The sequence below is a fragment of the Copadichromis virginalis genome, linkage group LG7 (assembly GCF_057382275.1).
Source record: "Copadichromis virginalis isolate Kocher_CV1m ecotype Utaka linkage group LG7, C_Virginalis_male_GT1.1, whole genome shotgun sequence".
NCBI classification, from domain to species: domain Eukaryota; kingdom Metazoa; phylum Chordata; class Actinopteri; order Cichliformes; family Cichlidae; genus Copadichromis; species Copadichromis virginalis.
Window position 1 is genome coordinate 18,959,841 of NC_140624.1, and position 20,745 is coordinate 18,980,585.

A 20,745-nucleotide genomic window follows, 5' to 3' on the forward strand; every position below is an offset into this window, starting at 1 on the left:
GCTGCCTTGGCATGCACCCTACTGGCAGACAAACAACACATCTGCCTTCCTGCTCGGAAACTTGCGCATACATATTGTATGAATCAACAGAAAAAATATGCGCTTTTTGTTTTGCTTGTGCATGTGGGTGAAATATGGACTGGGGTATAATATAGTGTGTGTGCAAAATTTCAATTTTTTGATTCCATGTAAGACTGTGTGTAGGAAGTGATGATCCAGATTGGCAAAAAAAAAAAAAAAAAAAAAAAAAAAAATGGCAGCAGAGAGCAACTCTTGGTTTTGCTGTAAGTTTTTGGTGAGCGTGTGCCAATCCCACCTCACACAACAGTGCACCACGGGGGGGCTGAACACTTTCTACAGTTGGATCCAATTAATTTCATCTCCACACGCCACCCATTTCGACATGCTAGGAGCATAAGAAGAGGAAGTGGAGGGTTGAAGGGAGTGGAGGTGTGCAGCGAGGCAAGTGGGAAATAACCGAGAAAAGGGAAGTGGAAGGATGGGCCAAGGTTGGGGAAACTTAGAATTCCCTGTATCTTCCGTTGAGTTTCTGCACAGGCAGACGAAAAATGCAATTACACGTGCCCTTTCAGCCTTTTCAGGCAAGTAGGGTGTGTGGATTTGTGTGTGTGTGTGTGTGTGTGTGTGTGTGTGTGTGTGTGTGTGTGTGTGTGTGTGTGTGTGTGTGTGGTGGGGTTTGTGCCCTGTGGCCACCAGCACTCCCATTTTCTATGCTAATAGACACTTGTTCTGCATTCTATCAGGCATTTGGTGGCACAGCTCTGAGTGAGGATCAGCAGAGGGTGAGTGCAGAGCGGGTGCGTAAGGAGCGGGGAGGGAGAGAGAGGAAGAGGGGGTTGTCGCCTTGTGTCTCCAGAGATAGTAGGAATAATGAAAAAGTCTGCTGGGACTTCAAAGCAAACGGCTGGTCATTTCCTGTGGTGATGGCTGATATGGGGCGTACATGTTCAGGCAACAAGCACACAGACACTTAGTCACACATTCCTGCTAGCAAAACCCTGCCAATGAACACCATCTCCTTTGATGGCATAGTGGAGCCCAAGCGAAAGGAGTGGAGTCTTTGGACAAGGAACAAATTCGAAAAGCTTTCGCATGTTGCTGTCAGAGCCATCTAAATGCTTTAGTCACAGCCTTGGGTCAAAACTTATGCAATGTGGGTGTAATGCCAGTAACCAGCTGCTTTTTTTGTTTGTGTGCGTGTTTGTTTGTTTTTTTAAACAATTTATAACACGTGCAGTGTTTTCAAGTTAAAACAGGCAATATTAAATTAGAAAATAAACTAGCAGTTGTTATAGGGCAGGGAGACATCAAAATCCATTCTCTTGGCAGATCAACCTCTGGGGCTTTGCTAAACAGCCTGTGTAAAAGAAAAAAAACAAAACAAGGTATATCCTTCAACATCTTTGTGTTCTCAATTAACTGGTAGTACTTTGGGTTGTTCGCCTGTTTTACACTCGTTCTGGGTTGACCATTCTCTACGTTGGCAGGTGGAAGCATAAGGTAGCTCAAATGTGACAGAGTGTCTCAAAAATGCAGAGGGAGCTGCGTTACTCCTTTTTTGGTCACTAAAAAGATCGACATGAGGAAAGACGTATGAGCAGAACAGCCAGAGCGGTATGTGAAGGGGAGAGAGCTGATAGTCCAACATGATATGCAAACATAAACAAGCCAGCAGTCACATCTGCCTCATCTGGTTTCTTATCACTGAATCTTTCACTATTATGAAAGCCGGTCTACTGACATACATTCACTCATGGCTGTAAGTCTTATGTGCGAGCAAGATACACCAAAAGAACAAATTGTAGAATTAAATTTTTTTACAAAACAAAACAGACAGACACGCACGCACGCACGCACGCACGCACGCGCACACACACACACACACACCTGGTTTCATTCAGGATGCCTGGAATTCTTTGCCTGCTTGGCTCACATTACTTCCTGAGCCCACATGCTGACTGCTGCACGACAGCAGATAAAATATGCCACTCAGCACAATACCTCATCTGCTCAACATGTAACTGGAAAAACGCAGTTTGATGAGTGATAGAAGTGAAGCTGAATTTACAGGAGAGCTCTGAGAGTGGATGGGTCTCAAGTGGGAGACTCCTGAGAACCCAGGTACTGTAATTTACAGCGTCTCCCCTTTCGTAGACCCTGGACTGCAGTACAGTCAAGGGTCAGTAGTACAGTAGAAGTGAGCTAAAGATGCAATGATACTGTAAATATTTCTAAATTGAGCTCTATTATATCCTATACCGAACTGGAGATTGTTATTCATGCTTTTATCTCTTCACGACTGGACTATTGCAATTCCCTGTTTACTTGTTTAAATAAAGGTTCTTTGGAGCGTCTGCAGATCGTTCAGAATGCTGCAGCAAGACTTTTGACGAAAGCTTCTAAATTTTCACATATAACACCGTTGCTCATGCAGTTACATTGGCTTCCTGTTGAATTTAGAGTCCAGTTTAAGATTTTGGTTTTAACTTTCAAGGCTCTTCAACAACAAGCACCACCATATATCATTGAACTTTTACAGCCCTATGCCCCTAGTAGGTCTCTGAGGTCGAGTAGTCAGGGCCTACTTGTCATTCAGTATACGAGACTGAAAACTAGGGGTGATAGAGCTTTTGCTACTGTGGCCGCCAGACTGTGGAATTCCCTTCCTCAGGACTTACGATCCGCTGATTCATTGATTACTTTTAAAAAACAGCTAAAAACACATCTTTTTAAAACTGCCTTTTGCTAACTTTGTTTGTATTTTGTCTTTTTAATCTGTTATATCTTGTAAAGCACTTTGTGATCTCTATCTAGAAATGTGCTATATAAATAAAATTTTACTTACTTTACTTACTTAAAATCTCTCACTCATTCTGAGAAACTGAGTCAGAGAAACAGACCAGAGACACACAGTGCAACGTGAGGAGCCAAAGAACCTTGATCTTATAAAAGTTATTAAATTTGTATTGTTTCATAAACAGACCAAAACCACAGGAGGGGGACGACGACTGAACAATACTAAAGTTTAAGAAAAAAGAAAGAAATCTTTATTGTTTTATTTTCTTTTGAGAACCCACAAAACAGAATGAGATGATTTCTGTTGCAAAGTAAAAACTATAAACCTTGGGATCAGTTTGCTCTACACACCATAATTCCTAAACGTCACCTTTCCTTTACATTTCCGAACGCACCCCTTCCAATTCCCCCATCCTATTCTCTTATCTCCCAGGTTTGACAGAGTGATGTCTTCAGCCAAAATCACCTTGTCTACTCCGGTTCCCCAGGAGATGAAGTGCCAGCGATGTAGACGATTCAATCAAGAGAAGTGAAAGAGCAGATCACAGACAATACGCCGCGGCCCCATTACCCCCAGTCCTCAGTTACCAGTAGCGACGCTTAGCTCAGGCCCCCACCTAATGGGCCATAATATCATTTTGCGCCATGTACCAGCTCTTTATACTAGCTCTAAACATAACTCTGTCGCCAGGGCACAATAAAAACAGATATATTTCTTTATTACTCCTCGCGAAGCATATCACCAGATCTGAGCTCCCCTACAAAGGAAACTAATATCTACAGGAACCCGCTCTTTTCCTTGGCTCATTTAGAGCAGACGCACAGTTGTTATTACATTGAGCTGCACTCTGCCGGCCTCACCTCCCCACGCCATTCACTCAGACTGTAATGGATGTTTTATTATAAAGAAATGAATACAATATCTTCGCCATAAATAGCCTACTTAAAAAGCCATTTTCTCTGCCTTGCAATATGTTTGAATGTCCATCACGCCTCAAGCAATGAGGTGCCACATGTTTAATTCAGACACGACGCAATTTGCGTGTTACTGTATACGTGGAAACAGCAGCTCCTCTGCCCTTTGCTCACCCTCACTGCTCTTTTTTTCCCACTCACGCAATAATCACACTCCACCCTTTCTTGCATACAGTCAATGTAAGTCTCCAGCAGGTTCATTCGTTTACAACACGGCAGGGAAAAGGAAATGTCACCTGGGCACCCCCCCCCCCCCCCTTTTTTTTAAGACATTCACTTTCTTCATCTCATGTAGTACATGCTGTGCTTGTAAGCCTCGAGTCAGATGAACAGAACTTCACGTTAGCAAGGGCAAGTTATTATCTGCTACTAGGAAAAAAACCTACACACAGGGCACGTTGTTGCCATCGCCCTGTACCCTATACATCTCATCGTGTCTGACCAGCCCATACACTGTGAGGATATGACAAGAGATGAGTGAACATTGGGGCACGAACATGTGTGTTTGTGTGTGGCAAGACGAAGCAGGAGAGGGAGTTGGGGAATCCAATCTCTCACACAGAGGAGCAGAGACAGGCGGGCAGATACGTTCCAAGCCTGGTATAACCCCAGCGGTATCCATGAATGAAATAACAGGATTACAGGGGTATTAGAAAACCTGCTGAGATGGTTGATAATGCTGTTTATGGTTGGGCGTCACACCGCTCGAAGGGAAAAGTCAAACTGTTTGACTAATGAAAATATGGACAAGCTCTTCACACATAGTCACCAAACAGCAAACTTAAGGAGAGAGGTCTTCCTCTCCATTAGCACCCATGGTTTGGTGTTGACGAGCATTAATGCAGATACCTGAAAATTTGAGTCTGTGGTATTATTACAGACAGACCTCTTAAAATAGGGACAGAAAACATAGGCCCCACTATCCTTACAACGAGAATGGGATTACTGTTGTGTCAACAGTCCCCAAAGATAATAGTAATTACTGCCCTAGCTACAGCGCCATCAGACTGAGGCAACTTCGCTAGCTGACAGCTTGGTCCTAATTACCAAGAACCACCAATTACGGGCTCCATTTCATTATTTATATAGCACAGCACACCCAAATAAAAGAGACTTCAGTGACTCTGAGCAGTCACATCGCTGGCAGCTGCAGAGGAGCATCCAGAGGATCAGCTGAATCATTCTCTCAGAGTTTTTTTTTCTTCTTCTTTCTTTCTTTTTTTCTAGATAATATACTAGTCAGCGTGCAAACGCAGCATGATTAGTATTGAAAGCTGTGTAAAAATAGAAAATTAAGCCAATAGGGGGCTGCCTTTCCTTCCTTTTTGTCATCCACCGGAAGTAATTTAGCTGTGAAGGAAGTGCATAACCGCCTCTTCTTTTCCTCACTTGCTGCTGCTCGCTTATCTGAACAATTCGAAAAGATTATCCCTTGAGCAATTTAACTACTGAAACAGTTTGCCTGTTGCATCTACATTTATTCCACCGTGAGGTTTGTTTAGTAAAAAAAGAATGTGCTCACCTGATGTTACACAAAAGATGTCTCAAAAAAAGAAAAAAACCCAACATAAAAACAAAATTCTTTATCTGGTGAGTGTATTCAACCATCCACACACACACAGCAAATTTCACAGATGTTTCCCATCATCCTCTGCTGCCAAGCAGCGCCCAGTGATGGCTGAGAGGAGGGGAGCGGGGGCTCAGTGCAGGGGTGTGAAATTCTGCTATTCCTGCTCCAGTGAATTCAGCAGAAACTTGGCAGATCATTGTGGAGATTTGTATGTCTGTGGATTTGACATGAAACTGTTTGAGAGGCTCATCTGGAATCTGTCTCTCAACTTGCCTCCCCTTAAAATGGGCTTGGTTCACAATACCTATATAAAGCCAGACAACCACATTTTGTAATCCTCCAGAGGATACAGATGCAATGATTAGGTCATATACAATCATCTGAAAGATAACAGTCTGTTGCTTAAAAACCTGCCTTTGAGTAAAAGCTCACAATCCTTAAAATAGACAAAGAGCATCTGCAGCATCTATACAGATTTCTGCAACTATATACCTTTGTTATTAAAAAAGAAAAATACTCCCACTCTTGTTGAAATTCAGTATTTTTCACAAAACGAACACAAATAGAAGTTCATAGTCAGCAAGCTGTAAAGAATGTAAAGCTATCGTGTTCCAAGAGAGCAAGTAGTCGCAAAGAAACCGAACAAAAAAAACAAGTAAGTATGTACAAAAGGAATCGGCCGTGGCGATCCAAAGCGCTTAGCATTTAGATGACAGCTGCACAGGGCAGGCCTTGTTTGCAGGGGCTGGAGTGGTGCGGTATATGTGGCCCGGAGGCCGGATCTGGTCCAACTGTGCCCTGGCAAGAAAACGCTCAGCCCAGTCAGCCTCGACAGCTTGGATATTCACAGGAGGCAGTGGAAATGGAGGGCTGCAGTACCATGTTGGAGTTGGGGCGAACTTGCAGGAGGAGGGGCAGGAGTGATGAGTCAGGGAGAAGGTATTTTATATTATTTTTGTACCACAAGGACACGACATTCGCCATTTTCCGTAGAGAAAACCCAACTTAGGCTGGTGATGAGGGGGTATGTTGGCTTCTGGTGATGCCTGGAGCACGTTAGCAGGCTTTTTAAACCATTTTTGCACAGCCTTAAAAGACGTTAGTATACACCTGCAATGCTGTGACTTTTTTTTTGGTAATGAAAATTTTCTAAAGGCTCGACCTGCTCTGTGCTGACCGCATAGGCCTGAAGATTTTTACCCTGCTATGACCTAATCATAGCAGTTGGCTTCAGATTACATGAAACATTGTCATCTGACAAACCACTGTGACAATTTCAATAGATCACAGGCCTTAAAGTTAGGATCATCACTTTGATTTAGCATGACAAATGAATTATTCACTCTCATTTCTGGGGATTCATACTTAAACTCAGAGTCATTTTGAGTATCATAGAAAGGACTTTTTATGTCGGACAGCTTTCTCCTCACTTGATTAACCTGAACCAACTTCAAAAGTGCCACGGCTTGGGTATCGCCATCAGCAATATTCTAAACGAGCGTGGAGCCTTTTTAGAAAACAATATCTTCTATGAGCCTCCTCTTTGAAATACTGCAAGTTAAATGGTCTTGTTTACTTATTTTTGCTATTATACTTCAAAAATAGCACATTTTACACAGTAAACAAGGAGCAAGTCAAGCATGCAAAACTAAGAGTGCAAAACTACTTTAGTAACGTTCAAAGTATCAAAATTTAATGCAGAAGGGGAAAAAAAGGGGGGGGGGGGCAGTGACACACAAGGGAGAAAGAAAAAAAAAACTAAGGGACCCACCCACAACATTGCAAAAGACAACAAAAAAAAAATAGAGAGATTTTTCAAGTGCATCCTAATTCATTCATCCCCCAAGTATGTCTTTGCTCCAGGGTTGTGACAAGGCAAAGCCTCATGGGAGAAATGACTGGCACCTCCTAATCCTTATGGATACCAAAAAGCATGTCATTACCATAACATTCACACCATCTTTTGGGATGTGAGACAAACTGAGTCAACAACAAAGGATCAAAACGAAAAACAGCAAAGAAAAATTAAAAAACAGAAAAGTGTGCCTGTTTAATGTGATCTATTTGGAGTCGCAACTGTAGCACTTTGATGAAAGCCACAGCTCCACCAAACTTCTAATCATTCAGCATAGGCCAAACAACCACCTGGTGTAGCCTATATTTCAAATGAGCCATATTTTGTTTATCTTTAACACCAGCGGGTAGGCTGGCAGGCATGCTGCAAGGGAAATTGGAGCACAAGAATTATGACCTAAGAAGAAGAAAAAAAACAGCTGATTAGGGAGAAGATGAGTGAGAAATGGAGTCATCTGTCACGTTAAGCACTCCACAGATGGACAAGTGTAACACCCTAAGAAACCTGCAAGTCCTGAGGCTTGGTGGCAGCTTTGGGATTTAAAGTAAATCCAGGAACGGTTTCAGAAGAAGTGATGAAATATGCCTCACGAGATCACATGTTCATATTGCTCACCCTTTCATTCACGTCATCAGACGAGTGGTAACAACGGTCCTTTTTCTGTGCTTAAATTAAATGTGAAAACATTTAGTTTTTCCAGCTGTCTACACAAAACTATTGTGAGTGTAGATAATTACTGGGGAGCTTCATTTAATGAAGCCTCGGAGCAGATCTAATCACTTGCGTTCTTTAATAAACAAGAATGGAAACCTACTGGTGTGCAAATAAAGATTTGACAGACTAGAACTTCTCCCAACTAGTAGGCTAAGACTTGACTTATAATTGGACCATTGTTTCCTGACACAACCCATTTACTCGTCAGCAATGTTCCGCTTCTATAAGCACGACAAGAAAGAAAAGATGTTTTCAATGGTGTACTGTGGCTAAGCACTGCCTGCATATCTCCCAGGTGAGATGGACAATTGCCTGCTGGGTAGCAGAGTCGTTGCCTTAGTGCCTTCTCTGTGTCCTGTACCTCCTGTCTGCTCAGACTTTACCATTGACCTCACTACCACTTCCTACCTCTGCTATTCTACCTCTGCTATTGACAGCCAAACAACCGGGAGTCAGGAAGGCCTTAACGAAGAGAAGTAGGAGGTTCAACTAATTAGAAATACCTCCATTCCATTACTTCATCCCCTCCTGTTCACTCAGAACACTGAGCTAAAGCTTGGCCAGAGCTGGGCCTGGAGGATTGTTTTTTCTTTTTTCTTTCTTCAGGCTGCTAGCCAATGGGGGACCGTGGTAATTGCCTAAATCCCACTGTGGCAAATGAGGACAGAGTGTGAGGGTCACGCAAGCCAAGAAAATGCTGGGATAAAGTGTGGGAATGAAAGTCTAGTAATAATAATAATAATCTTTTTAAAAAATACAGAGGCATAGGACACAGAGACAGAAACTTCAATCTTTATCTAAACATTCCACAGTAGAAGTTCTAACATTGCAGACCTGGTGATCCATAAAATAGGTAAAGAAATCTTCTTTGCACAAAATTAGCACAAGAGCGTAGGAGACTGGAAAGGAGTATTGTGCAGTGAGAAAATAAAATGACCTCGGGTGCTACTCACTAGGGAGAGGCCGACAGGGGTGCAACGACTGTCTTGGCTGTTGAAGCGAAACAGAGTAGGGTGCAGCAGTGACTGCACAGTCGGTGCTTGCTGGACACTTCAATCACAGGCTGCCGGAGCCCCGGGCAAACTTGGCCAATTAGCCGCACACCACCGCTGACCCCCAGCTTCATTAAGGGCCTGGGCTCTGGATAAAGGGAGAGAGGAGAGGAGGTGGAGAGGATTAGCAGGTGAGAGTGTAAACTGTCAGCAGGGGCCAGGTTTGAGGAGATACACACATGCATTTGCACAAACACGCACACCAAGAGGTGACGCTCAAGGTTACAGATAAACACAATCAGAGCACACCATACCACACGTGTACACATTGGCCGAATCACACTCCCGTGTCCCTGTGGGCTTACACCTGCAACAAAGGTGGTGATGGTGGGGTAGAGAGTCAGGGCTATAGAGGCCAGAGGGTGCAGCTCTCCCCCTCTTTCCCACACTACTGACTTGACAGCAACAGGTGTGGTGGCGAACAGACATGCAATTACCAAGTTGAGAATCTGCTCTTTGTGACAGAGACAACAACAAATAAGAGGTAGGATTGGAGTTCGAGGAGAGAAGGAGAGCGTAGTGTTAGAAGAAGAAAGAGGATACAGACAGACTACCCGGAGGTGAGAAAAAAGAAAGACAAAGAGAAAGAGAGATTTCCAGTTGTCTCTTTTCATTGGAAATCTCTCACCGGCAATGTGGGGGGGGGGGAAAGAAGATCAAAAACTAACACAGACAGTAACTATGACACACCTGTTGTTCTGCAGTGGAAATAAAAATTTACACACTTTGGTTGTCTGAAGAGGCATCGCATAAGTGTGCGCACAACACTGAGACAATTCAGAGAGGGTGGATGAGGCTTTCTGAGGTGCTTTGGGACAGGTTGTGCTCAATGAGCCCTGACAGAAAGACTGTTTGGTCATTTGTGTTTGCCTGCATTACAAATGTGTACATCCACATGGGACCTCTGTTTGCATCAGCCTTGCAATGAAAACCACAGCAGTGCTACAGATTGGGTGGGGGCGGGACAGCAGCTTCATACACGCTCCCCTTCATTTTCTCTGTTTTCCCTCTCAGATTACGGGCCTTCGATCAGTCTAAAGTAATGTTTGTGAGCTTTGCCGCTTGTGTAGCAATAACTGCTGTCGGAGAGCTTGCATGCTTGGGTGGAGAGAAGATACTGGCCCTTTATTTAAAACAAGCCAAGGATAAAAGATCAATGGCCCAATTCAAGCCATGAATTGGAGGGAAAAGTTCACAAAACATAGTGGGAGATTACGAGCAGGAGATATATGCGTAGATAGAGGGGGAAGCGGAGAGTGAAGGGGCATCTAGCTCATCTGGGTGCTAGTGGCTTATTGATTGTTTGAGACACAGAGCTCCCAGCCATTCATCACCAACCACTCTCAGGCCCTTAGATAACTCCTATGATAGTGCCCTGCTGCTGAGCAGCTGCAACTGGCCACATCTATTATCCTTCAAAGTAAGCCCCCTAGCCTGGGAACAGGCATGGAGGGGCTGCTGGGTGACAGGCTGAAGGGAGGGCTGAAATGGAAATGGAGGAGGCCTGTGGTTAGGAGCATGTGGTTGAGGCTACGGTATACAAAAGCAGACGCTAAGGTTGAAGGGCCAGGGCTTTATGAAAAATGGTGCTCTGACAGCCACAGCAAAGACGAGAAACTGTCTGTTTTCACCAAGAGAAGAGGAGAAAAAAAATGTGACAGCACTATTGTTTCCACTTCTTGGCCAAACAGTATTAGCAAAGCTGTTTTATAGCAGATAGTACACAAACCAACGAAGCGACAGGCAGCTCTAAAAACTGCTGAGTTGCTGTGTGGTTGTGTGTGTGTTTGTGTGTGTTGTGCGTGCAGGCAGACAGACAGACAATTCCCAGATTGGGCAGGTGGGGATCAGCCATAATGAGCCATGCAGGGGGAGAAAAGTGGAACTGAGGGCAAAAAAAAAAAAAAAGGAAAAAAAAGGAAGAAGGCCAAAGAGCAAGGGAGAAAGAGAGAGAGAGTGATGGAGACGGGCTCAGAGCCAGAGACAAGGCCCCAAAAGAGCAATTACAGGAGATCCAGAGAAGGTGTGGGCCCAGCCCGCAGGCATAGTTTCAAACGGCACAAAGCCCTGCCAGACATGTACTCACAAGGATTTACAAGCGTGCACACACACATTAATTTGCCTGCCTAAATTGAAGAAAAACTTGTTACAAGCTAACTAAACAGATGGACAAAATAGATGAGATGACGAATAAAACTCAAAATAGGAGGGAGGCAAGCGTGAGGTGGGAGGATTTTTAAACCGGGAGGGGCGGGGGTCATCTCGAGCCACACGTCACCGCGCCACATGTTTTCAATGCAACATTCTGCTCTGGTTGGTTGCAACCTGTTCCCTTAACAGCACAGCCTGAAAGCAAAGCTTAAAAACCCCAGGTCGGGTCACTGTGCGCAAAACTTTCCGGCTGATTGTGCTTTGTGCGGCGAGCGCGCTAAACAACACTGAAAAGTCTGGACAGCTTCACACCACGGTGCCTGTCACAGATACAAGTCCGAAATAGTTTCTGAAGGCAACCGTTTCTGCCTTCCCTCCTCCCCACCTCGCCCACCTCCACATCCACGGCTTAAAGGAGAACGACAAGTTGGAAAGAACAAGCGTGAATGATAGGAGAAAAAGAAGGAGAGAGAGATGTGCAAACAGATAAGGGGGAGGGGAAATTAAATTAAGAGAAAAGTTCTCGCGCAACGGCATGCACCATTGATTTCCTATTCTCTTGGAAACATTTAATGAGCTTAAATAGGAGCCTCATCTGACACTGCCACAGTGACTCGGAGGAGCCTCCCAGTGAGAGGAAATCGTTCAGCGGCTGTGACGGCTACCAGAGGGGGTGAAAGACGGAGACGAGACAAGGGAAGGAGGGGGGGGGGGGGGGTTAATGCCAAAACAAGAGACATGAGCAAGACAGATGTTGGATCATACTCAGTAAATGGTCCAGCGATAGCATTGCTTGCCTAGTTCTCAATGAGGTGGGAAAAATGAAAAGAGATTACTGGAAGACAGCCAGATGTTAGAAGATGTCAAAGGTGCTCTACATTCAACCAGCCTGCCTAGTTATTAGGTGCTTACTCACATCAGACCCTCATAAGAACCTAACAAAAACATACTGACTGACAGCTTATGCACTACCTCATTACTTCCTTTACAACCTCCCAACAAGGTATTGATCAGATGCAGCTGTGTGGTAGCCACAGAGTTGCGTCTTCTTTGTCCTAGCCTCGATCCTCCCTGTATTGGCAGATCTTTAGTCACTTCACAGGGCTCAGTCCAGAGGTGATTCACTGCTCATGCCCCAATGTGAAGCATCAGTAGCTGTGTTATGATGCTGTCTGCTGGTGCTGCATCCAGCCACGTTTTAGCGTGAAATCATTATAATATGCACTATAACTCATGGTATAGTGCTGTGGTACATATGAGTGCGTATAAATCAAACTGTGTAAATCCAAACTTTGTTTTTATGTAAATATTAAGTATACTCTATAACTGCCTCAAGTCTTTGTGGCATGGGTTCAACAAGGTCCTGGAAACATTCCTTTCAGATTTCCATTTTTACACAACAGCATCGTGGAGCTGCTGTGGATGTGTCAGCCGTACATTCATCCTCGGCTCCAGCACATCCCAAAAGTGCTGTACTGGATTGAGATTTGATGAATGATGAGGACATTGGACTACAAGAACTCAATGTCATGTTCAAAAACAGAAAGTTGATATGATTTGAGCTTTGTACACTGGCATGTTATCCTGCTGGTACACTGTTGTCATAAAGGATTGAACATCATCAACAATTATACTCAATCATGCTGTGGCATTTAAGCAAACCTCAGTTGTTCCTAGGGGCCCTAAAGGTACACATACAAGGCAGGACGGATCTACGCTTTTATGTTGTTTATGTCAGTTTCTGAATCTCCCATCCGAGTGTCACATAGAAGTGCATACTCATCAGACCGGCTAACATTCTATTGCCCGGTTTTGATAAACCCGTACAAACTATAGTCTCAGTTTCCTGTTGTCACCCGATGTGCTCTTCTGCTGCTGTAGCCCTAACGCTTCAAGGTTCAACATGTTGAGCATACAGAGATACTCTTATGCATACTTTGGTTGTTACCTATCAGTTCAAAACAGTCTGCCCATTTTCCCTTGACCTCTGGCCTCAATGAAGCTTTTTTGCCTACTACTGCTCACTGGATATTTTCCCTTTTTGGACCATTTCATGTAAACCATCGAAATGGTTGTGTGGGAAAATCCCAGTATATCAGCAGTTTCTGATGTGCTCAGATCAGCCCATCTGGCACCAACAACCATGCCAACCCTATTCCGATGCTCAGTCTGAGCTTCAGCAGGTTGTCTTGACCATGTCTATATGCCAAGTTGCTGCCATATGATTTTTTAGATGTTTCCATTAACAAGCATTTGAACAAGTGTACTCAATAAAGTGGCTGGCAAAAGGATATTCATACTAAAGTACATCTGGCAGTGTACTGTGGTACATGACCTTCAGATAGGCACTTTGTACCTTTATCACCCAAGTATCTTGCAGGCTGCCAGGAATTACTTTGTAACTTTGGCAGTTAAAATTGCAAAATAATTCTCATCTTTCAGGAACTATTTGAATGTTCTCTCTACCCGAAAATGGTTGAGGAGTTATGGTAATGTGAAGCGCACATGGTAACATCTAGGCGGAGCTGATTTTTTGTTTTCTGAGTTCAGTCAGCAGTGCCTTGTGAAGCCTTTGTGCTACCGTGAAACGCAGAATGTCCCTTTAAAGCTCTTCTTCTCTTCTTTGCGAAACCATTTGGATTTTGTCTCTAGCAGAAACAGTAATGGAGTTACAGTGATTTAAAGAGCGCTTGTAAAATGGAACCGGCGCCGGGCTGATGGTCATTTAAAAAAAAGAAAAAGAAAAAGAAGAAGCGTTATCATGCAATGGGACACCAGAATTCAGCCTGACCATTAACATGTTATCATAGGTTTCAAAATAAGGAGTTAAAAGGCTTATCACCAGAAAATGCATTAGAATACGTAAGGAATAAATTGATTAATAATCAAATATAATCTACAGACAATTTGTTCCAAGCCTAAATGGATTTTTTCTTGGTCTATAATTGAACCCAAGAGTTAATTTTTGTGTAAATGTCATGTAGGAAGGCTTTTCAGGAGTGTACTTCTGGTTGGTACAAAGCAGAGTTTAAGACAAATAATCTTTAATGTGCTTATAGTTACACAAACTTGTTCCTATTCAGTGTTTTTCTATTCACTGCAATAGCTCCGATTGATTAAGCATAAACAGCTTAGTGTTTTTACAGAAGCATCTGTTTTCTGGTACACAGTCCCTTACCAATCCACCTCAGCCAGATCAGTTCGTGACCCCATTTTTCTCCCCCAGCTACTGTTGGAGTAGCTGGTTTGTAACACCTCTGAGTATCTATCCAGACAGATGCACAGCACGCAGCAAAGCAGCCAGTGTGGGTGTTTTGCACAACTGGCAGCAGCGCTGAGGCCTTGTTTCACTGGGCTTTTATTTGTGACTTGAAACAGAAGTTGTCCTAAGAGACACCGTTTTTGTTTTGTTTTTTTTTCAAATGAAACTTGGGCTGAAACAATCATATGATGCCCTGGTGATTAATTATGGCAAAAAAAGAAAAACAACACACATGACAGCGACACTGTTTCTTTCTGTGGAATTCCAGAAATACGCAGGCGTTAACTCCCACACATACATACCAAGTGCAGGAAACTGGAAGTGACTAACGGCAACACAAGGGCAACAACTAAAAGAAGGCGTGTCTATAGCCTTTGACTGCCTTCTTGCTTCAATTTTTCGCTCAACTTAGTACCAGCAAGACTGAACCTTTCACCACCAGAAACTGTCTGAACTCTCTGCAGGGATCCATAGGTCATCACGTATAGGACAGTGTAGATCACTCTCTAAATCATTTACACTGGTCTATATATAGCCTGCAGAGAAAAAGGTCATTATTGAAACAGAAAGCTATATTTCATAATTGCACTACCACGCTTCTATCCCCTCAGTGAAATTGGCTCTCCAGAATATTTTCTCTCTCACTCCTTTCCATCTCTCTTTATCTCCTCTCTTGTCTGTTAGAGAGGGCGATTTTGACAGGCTGACTGTCTCTCCTGATGCAATAACCACCCTCCATTTGTATCTAAGGAGGGTGCATTAACTAGACAGCGTAATCAGCCTGCACAGGAAAGGGAGCAAGCCTCACCAACTGACTGCTTTTTACCACTCTAAGCTATAACAGCTTGCCATTAGGCCACAATTAGCACCGCTCGCTTGGGGAAAAATAACCCCTCAAAAGACCTTCGGGCGGCAGGGCGGATGCGAGAAAAAGGACTTTCGTTCAAGTCCATTGTTGTGATAAACACTCAGGAGAGATAATCTTATTTGATCATGCTTGATGGTGAAGGCAGTGGGACTTTAAAAGATTTTTAAAAAGTGCCTTATAGTGCCGTGGGACAATGCCAGAGCTCAAACTGATACTACTGACGTGTTACAATGGAAGATTCAGACCGGAAAACGAAAAGGCTTATCGTCAGCCACTTCAGACAGTGCATAATTCCTCTGAAAAGTCAGCAGGTAAAAATGAAAGAAAAAGAAAAAAGAAACTTCTGACAGCACTGCCTTGAGATAAGTGCATTCACTTCCAAAACTGGGAGGCAAATGCCCGTGTGGCAAAGGTGCACTCCAGGTGAATGTGTTCAACCAGTGGAGGATACAGTCGCACAGGGCTGCAAAGGCTGCATTCAGTAGGTAAAAACACATTCTCTCCCTTGGGGTTTTTGGAACAATAAAGAGAAAATGTGTGTCCCTGTGGTCATTTGCGGCATGTTGGCAGTGGGCAGACAGAGATAAGAGTTTGGATCGGTGGAGGCTGACACGCTGTGATTATCCCCCGCTGCTAGAATTGACCGTCCATCAATCCAGACAACCAAGAGGACTGGGGCTAGCCGACTCAGTGGTTGCCCGAGACTCGATTTTTTTTATGATTCAATGACTCGCAGGGGGGAAAAAAAAAAAAAAAAGTCAAATGTTTTTCAAATATGTTGTCATACTGAATCACTTTTTTTTTATTGGGATTCAGATTCACAAATACTCATCAAGTGCCGCAGTCTCAGAGGTATAATTACTAGCACATATGCTCTCACACCAAGTCTTAACACGTACTTAGACTACCACCTGACTTTCTATGGCTTCCTCTCAAGTTCCTGTCTGCCTTCCTGTCTCTCTGACCGCCTCCTCCCATCGCCTCACGCTGCGTGTTCTGGACCTGAAACCAACTCCAAAACAACAGAGTGAGCCACGGGAGAGATGGAGGACGGAACCGAGCAACGAGAACGAGAGAGGCATGGAAAGAGGGTGTGTGTCAAGAACCACATTCTTTCTGCTGAGTGCCATCTGGAAGTGGAAAGGTAGATAAACAATGACGTGAGACGCATCCCATCTCCTTCCTAAAGCCCGAACAGACACATGCTCGCCACAATGCATGAGTGCCGCTGCCACCGATCCTGCGTCGCGTGCCAAGCATTGTCAGGGATTGGGTCTTATCAATCGTTGGCCAGATACTGAGCAGAAGCACAAGGCGAACAAAGGGAAAGGGAGAGAACAAAAAAAAAATGGAGGGGAAATGCAAGCCACAATGAGAAACACAAATGAGAACATGGCCGGCAGCCATCCGTCCACGCGGTCTGGACCGACTCTATTTAATCTGGTCAAGTCTGCCCCAAAATCAAAGCAATCTCCCTCAGTGAGCCGACAGAGCAAGGAATCAGACAGCCAATCCCGCCCAAAAAGGAAGTTGGTGCGGTGCTGAATGAGGCAATATCAGACTATGCAGAATTGTGGTAGGAATGCAAACTATTACAGCTATAAAAGTCTTTGCTTTACTTAAAAAAAACAAAACAAAACAAAATCCCTCCATTTGCATTCACTCAACTTGCAAGTGGAGCTCCGGGGCAACGTTAGCTGCTGCTCCCTCTGCTTTTGAATTCGTCACCATATTTTTTTGCAGGCACCTTCTGGCATGCAATATATTACAGTAATAGTAGAAATCTTTATTATCCCTTATGGGGAACTTGCCCTTGTAGTAAGTCAGAGATAATAACAAAAACAATATACATACATTTCCAACACATAGAAGATGCAAACTGATGAAGAGCAACAGCTGGAGCAACAGCTGCAGGGATGCCCCCTGTGGGCGCTATGCCTCTTGGGACCACCCTGTCCTGTAAGAGTGCTTATCTTGACCCAAGTAAGACATACTAAGGCCACTGTGGGAATGACATTAAAAAAAAGTGCTGGGATGAAGAGACCTTGACAGCTATCCCTCAGGAGGGAGGAGAAGCTGCACCTGCATGTGCCTCGGCTCTGCTCCGTTAAGTTTCTGTCTCTCCAGACTCTACTGTGTGCGTGTGAGTAGGAAAACAGTGTCCTCTGCCCGGTTTTGTTGGCACTATCGCTGGGGAAAGTAGATGGAAAGTGAAGAACTGGGAGGAGGGCTGACAAATAAGTCACATCAGGTAACATTCACAAAATTGAAGGGCTGGAGAGGGGTGTAAAGAAAAATGCATTAAGGGAAGAAAGGGTGTCTGTCGGTTCTTATTGATTCATCGGCAAAAGTCTCCAGTCCTGATTAGAAACCACTGTATTCAATAGTCGGAGAAATTAGCAAAGAAATGTTCTGTTTGCTCCCAAACACCACTTACACATTCTGACTGAGGAGACAGTGAAACACAATCTCTTGTTTTTCTTTGAGTTGGGAGACTTTTTTTTTTTTTTTTTACTGCAATGGCTCTGATCAAAAAAGCAGGAGGAGTGAGGAAGAGGAAGAAGCCTGAAAGAACTGAAAGGCCTGGAAATGTGGGTCAGAGACATAACATATTAATACAGTGACCAACCAGAAAAGAAAAACAATTTAGAAGAGAGGAAAATAGATGAAGACCGAAAGAGATCCAAAATATGCACAGCAGAGACAATTTCTGTTTCAACAAACCCTGGCATGCAGGGAAGAAAAAACAAAACAGGAACTTCTCTGCAAGCAGCTTCAGAAAATAAAAAGAATATAATCACTTTAAAGTTATTTGGCCAAATGATCCTTCAGCTGTATTAAGACCTTGATAAATGCCTACTGTCTGGGCTGTTATTAAACACCACAGAGACTGGTTGGTCCCTGTGCCAGCCAAAACTAATTAAAGCCAGGCAGATGTGTCTGGACAGTGGTGTACCACACACCTACAATGTAACACATTTGCACACTTGTAAGCACACTTATACAAGCATGCATGCGCACGTGCACAATATCTAAATAGGCTGTTAAATGTGTCTACCCTGTAATCATTTCCAGCTCATGAGACTGTCATCCAGCTAACTACACCAGGTGAACGCAAAGCAACCTTAGCTTCAATTTCCAATTTTGGCATGTTCGACTTCGGAAACTTTTTTTTCTCCCCTTTTTTGTCAGGCAGCGGCCAGAAAGAGAAAAAGCCCCCCCGTGCCTTATTACCTTCTCCAGCACCAGGCAAGACATTTTTTCTGTATTCCCTACCTTTTCTGCTGCAGGTGATGATGAGAGAGCTAACAGCAACCAATTAATCTTTCATAGTGCACGTGTTCTTGCTTTTGTTAGGTCTGCTCTATGAGTTGTATGAGACTGCAGCTGTACAATAGAAGGCTGGTGACGCTTTCATCCTTCTCCTCCTCCTCTTCCTCCTCTCCACTTTTCATTCTCATACTTTGTGAGCAAACAGCTGGGCTTATTTTATTTATTTTTTTCCTTGCAAAAGCTATCATTACAGCAGCCTACAGGCATAAGAGCTGCACTCCAAACTGCTGATGGAAGCCTGGCTAGCCGAGTCAGAGGTAGTGATGAGATTGCACTGGGGATGTGCGCTTGGGGAGGAGAGGGGACGAGAGCGGAGGAGGGAGGTTGTATTGGGCTAGGGTGGAGCCATTAGATGATAAACACACAGTGCACGAGTACACATACAGAAGCGCATGACATGAAGCGATGCAAGCACCTGAGTTTCATCTTCATTTAGGCTGTCGGTCTCATCCCCTTGTAATCAAACCTATCTTAGGTCACATACACACATCAGCGATTCTTCTGCATGCTCAACACACACACACACACACACACACACACACACACACACACACACACTAGTGACTAATCACCCATCTGGAGCAGCCATTCGCAAGTCTGGATGACAAAGCGCCCATGCCCAAAAATATAGGTTAATGCCCTTCTCAACACAAGGCTTAGGCTGCATTACAACCAAACAGACAGGTTTAGGGAGGGGGTAGAGGTGGCTTATGAGCTCAGACATGCATGGACAGGGGAGGAAGCAAGTGACATCACAGATAAGGGTGATCTACTTGGGCTAACTGCTAGCAGGCACACGGAGCTGACAAGCCCGTACGTGCACTTGATTTCAACAATAGCTCACAGAGTCAAGGGCAGGGAGAGGGCAGAGACAAAACAGTAGGAAAAACCATTTCAGTGTGACTAGGCAGGTTTGTGAAGTGAAAAATCCGTTGTGGCTTACTCGTAGGGCATTGCTGAACATCCCCCCATCCCTGTCATCACTAAATATTAGCGTGTTAGCAGTGGCAGGTGTTAGCCATCCCCTCTCAGATCCATCCATGAGTTTGGGCTTATTCTCTGAATGCCTCAACCACTGTGGAAAGCCTTTTCCCCCAGCAGAGGCTGTCATGATCCAGGTAAGTCTCCTAGTTGTGTGAGGGGACTGATGCAACCAAAGCCAGGTTCAGAATGTGGGATAAGGTTGGATCAGAGCCAGGAGCCATTAGCAAGCAGTGTGTCTGACACAACGGGCAGAACCTGACATTTTCAAAGGCGTAGAAGGACTTGAACAGAGCCGTGGTGAGGAGTGCAAGGCAGCTGTTTCATTCAGGCCTGCTGATAACAACCCTCTGTCCAGATTGGCTAGTGCAAACGAAGTAAGGGGACCACAAGGCAGCACGAATACAAATCACTTCTTCGATAGTCTACACTGAGCTAAGCAAAAACTACTGAACTGGCATTCTCGCATTCATTTCTTAGCCGATCAAGCCTCTTGTGGTTCAACGTTTTCTGCAGGCAAGAATTTTAATGTCCCAGAATGCATTAAGACTAATATGCATCCTTACAAAGAAGCATGTGACAGTACGGTTAATAAGCAGAAAACTCTTTAGTTATCAGGGGGAGCCAGCAGTATGAACAGACAACGATCTCGCTAATGGCCCTAGCCATATCATTTACCATACAGCCCCTAGCAAGAAACACATAGACACAGGCTCTGGAGAAGGGACACTTTCATTACTCAAAAGATAACATCCTAACAATGACTTTTTTTTTTTGCTTACAACCCCCACTGACAATAAGTACACAATTAGCACATCAATTATGAGTGAGGAAAATAAAAACGCAGGTTATTTAATTCTCTTTTTCCACTCAGTGCTCAGATATAACTACCACACAAAGCTTGAGAGCAGTGTTACTAACAGATGGAGGAACAGGCACTTAACCCCAACAGCACAGACCTTTCATTCTGTTTTTTTTTTTTTTTTTGCAAAATTCTTGCCAATAATGTTCGCATTTCAATTATAAATCAGCGGAACAAACAAGTGATTTAAAATCCCTGGTGAGAAACCATCTGGCTTAGAGTGTTGCTTGATTTCAACAATCAGTCACAGATTCAAGTAGACTGTGCTCTGGCGGTATATACCTATTACACACTGACCATTGCAA

The 20,745-nt window shown here is 44.0% G+C and overlaps 1 protein-coding gene across 1 annotated transcript in view; it reads right to left on the reverse strand.

The window, feature by feature from the left end:
* The window catches only part of plxnb2b (plexin b2b), a 147,406-nt gene that overhangs the window by 109,378 nt on the left and 17,283 nt on the right, over window positions 1-20,745 (reverse strand). The window contains exon 2 of the mRNA XM_085462344.1: window positions 8,885-9,071. The gene's annotated coding sequence lies outside the window, so the exon portion shown is untranslated. The remainder of the gene's footprint in view (window positions 1-8,884; window positions 9,072-20,745) is intronic.